The sequence below is a fragment of the Zerene cesonia genome, chromosome 13 (assembly GCF_012273895.1).
Source record: "Zerene cesonia ecotype Mississippi chromosome 13, Zerene_cesonia_1.1, whole genome shotgun sequence".
Lineage (NCBI taxonomy): Eukaryota > Metazoa > Arthropoda > Insecta > Lepidoptera > Pieridae > Zerene > Zerene cesonia.
The window spans coordinates 192,160-195,375 of NC_052114.1; the positions used below are offsets into that span (position 1 = coordinate 192,160).

A 3,216-nucleotide genomic window follows, 5' to 3' on the forward strand; every position below is an offset into this window, starting at 1 on the left:
GACACTTTATCGCTCATGATATGAACATTAACGAATACGTGCATATCACATATTTGTATCTTTTTATACACCATTCATCAGTGTTTCAATATGCAAATTTATCTAATTTTAATATCTCCGTACGTATGGTCTATATTTCAGACAACAAAGCGCCAAGTAATATAACATACATTAGTATACAATTCGCAATATAATTTGTTACTATTTTAAATTTGATTATAATAGTTAAAGAGTGTTTTATTCGAATGTACCCAACACAAGGGGTTCAATACAATGCAAGTAGTGTCGCGTTTGGATGCAAATAATAATATCATGCTGCATAGTATGAGCGCTGACCATTTGAGTGTAGCATTGTACTTGAGAGCTGTTCGATGAACACAACACGAATAGCATGACAGCCGGGAGCTGGATGCGGATTTTGTTTGGTTATTTGATGCGGGATAAAGATTGTACAAATATGTGATAGTGATATTTGTTTACTGTGTGTAGATAAATGAATAATGATTCTGTTTTGGAATAGTTATATTCTATGTTCCTATAAGATGGAATTTTTATAACTTGTTGTAATTTTTTGATTTAAAAAGAAATGTCCTAGCTTATTAATATTAGTTGAAGCCTAGTAGCAAGTAGTATTTTATGGTGTTCCATATCAGTGAATAAAATCGTTAGTATTTTTTCTATATATACCGCAATACAGATAAATTTAACTAAAATCAAGAAAGCAAATATCCAACAGGCTTCTGCAGTAGGCCCTCAATATTTTTATTGTTCGTGACCTCAGTAGGTTTTGCGTGCATTCAGTCGTTTCTTTAAATTGCAATTTTTTACATCGCTCCTACAAGCCACTGATAAGTAGTACACTTTACAAGTAGTTTGTTGTAATGCATATTTAAATGTTCGTTACTTACATTTCAATTTACACGTGGATATGAAAGGTGATGACAAACTGTTTAAATTTCATACGTTTGTTATAAACAAAGGTCTTATTTAATAGGCAAACACAAGGAATATTTTCTGTCTTTGTATTTATTGCATATGCCATATATATTTAATACTTCTAGAGTTATGGTGCTCTGCTTCATTAAATTCCCAATGAATCCGTTAGTTTAAGTTGTGAGTAAATGGCAGAAACTCTAATTAAGACGATTCTAGAGTGCTTCAAGGGAATAAACATATGTTTGGTCTTTGTAGATCGAAAAAAAATTAACTAATTTGTGTGCTGATTCCTTACAGACCGCTTGGTTAGACGAAATTGACACGTAAAGGTCATTGACGTTTCTCTTCTTATTTTTTGATATGTTGTTATGTCCTTTTTCACCTTTTGTCACCCGTTCTGCAACCGAGGCGAACCGAGGGCGGAATACTAGTGAACAATTTTATGAAAAATGCATTTCTATTTGCAGGCCGTAGCTGGAGGCAGGCTGCGCACACGCAACGCCACAAATTGGTGCTCGGCGAGCAGCGGGGCGCCGTCCCGCGTTGACAAGTGTGCGCCGACCCTTAGTTTAGTTTTATTTGAAGGTGGATTGCGTGTGACATAAAACGCGAGTTGCGAAAGGATAGAGGAGATCGGGAAATGTGGTCGATTTGTTTATTTTATTGGAAATTTAAATATAGATCGGCGTGAATGCTGATACTGTGTTTCGGTCGATGAGTGGGGCAGCCGGAGGCCCTTTTTCTTACCCCTTCCAGTCCTTTCGCTTATTCCTTCCATCAATATTTTCCTTCCTTATCTAGTAAAGTTCATTTATGGGCACTGATGCTCCATTTTATTGTGTTTTTAGTAGAACTAAGCGTATTGATGAACAGACCGCCAGGGTGTGTAAGTGAAGCTCTTACATACCCCCTACATACATCCCTATTAGAAAAGTAGCTCATTATATCGGTACACTTACAAAAAAAACTCTTTATTTTTTTGTATTTGCGTCTAAACCTACGGAAATCCTCAAATCATTGAAGTACCACGTACAATGGTGATGATGTCGCAAACGGATCGGCTGTGCTGTGCACGAGGCAAACATGATCAGCGTAAAATTCCGGCTCAATGCCAATGAAAAATGATTATAAAGCGGAATCGTTCAAAATCCACAAAGACACGGCGCGTTACGCGGCTTTGTTCGCCTGTCGGACCGTGATTTATCGCCGCCGCGGGAATCGAACTCCATGCAAAATGTTGCGTCACGCCGCTTACATACTACTACACCATACATCTTACTAACGACCACAGAGCAGATAAGTTTATATATAACATTTTTGGTTACTTCCAATTCGAGCGGGACCGACTACGGAACTCCCTGCTCTGTGGCCACCGAAATTCATAAAGTGCTTATAATATGGAAGTGTAATAAATTGTAGGAATGAGCCGTCGCAGCGATTCGATACGTTTGGGGTTACTCAGATTCAGTATTGATTAAGCACAGCTATTTAGTTTGGTCGGATTAAGTATTTTTGTATGAGGCAACAGTAATGTTTCTCCATGGAGTATGATTAATCGGGCTTCTCCATCGAACTTAGTCAATTTGTGATAAGGAAAATGTTTGTGAGCATCTTACTACTCTGAGTTGTAATTCGTCAATGAATAAATCATAATCCAGTTAAAAATATATATTGAAATACGTGAAAATGCGTTTTTTTTTTCTTTATCCTTCGATGTTTTCTTAATAATGTTAATGTAACCTCCTGTGTCACAGTGGGACAAACAGTCCACAAAACAGTAAGTATACCGACTTCAAATACTGTCAGACACGATTCTATTGCGTGTCTAATTGTACTAATGCGTTCTATGACTGCCGGCGTTGTGGTACAATGATGCAGCTAGACAAATGTCACTGCTTTGTAGCGTAACCTGTTTAACTGTTTTATAAGAAGCCATCTCAAAGTCTATATGCACCTCATTTCACGTGAACCTTCAAACTTCATGATTGAACAATAAATTACAAACCATGTTGTTACGTGAAAATGTTGCTTTGAATTTTTACAATCAGTTTCGAGGATTTTTAGTTTTTTACTAGTTATTCTTATTACTTAACACGCAAAGCAAATTGAAGTATGGTTTTGCACTTTTGATAGTTTAACGTTAAATTGATTGTTTTTAATCATATCATATATAAATAGAATCATCTATAAATAGAAATTGTGTTTATCTGCACCTGTTAAGCTATCGTTGCAACATTTAAAGATAGATGCAGTTTATTTTTGATATAAGACGTAACTATC

General features: G+C 36.2%; 1 long non-coding RNA gene across 1 annotated transcript in view; it reads left to right on the plus strand.

Annotated features, from left to right (window-relative positions):
- Nucleotides 1-2,612, plus strand: part of LOC119831524 — a 20,208-nt gene extending 17,596 nt beyond the window's left edge. Inside the window, exon 3 of the long non-coding RNA XR_005287892.1 lies at nucleotides 1,404-2,612. This is a non-coding gene — a long non-coding RNA (uncharacterized LOC119831524). The remainder of the gene's footprint in view (nucleotides 1-1,403) is intronic.
- Nucleotides 2,613-3,216: the final 604 nt, after the last annotated feature.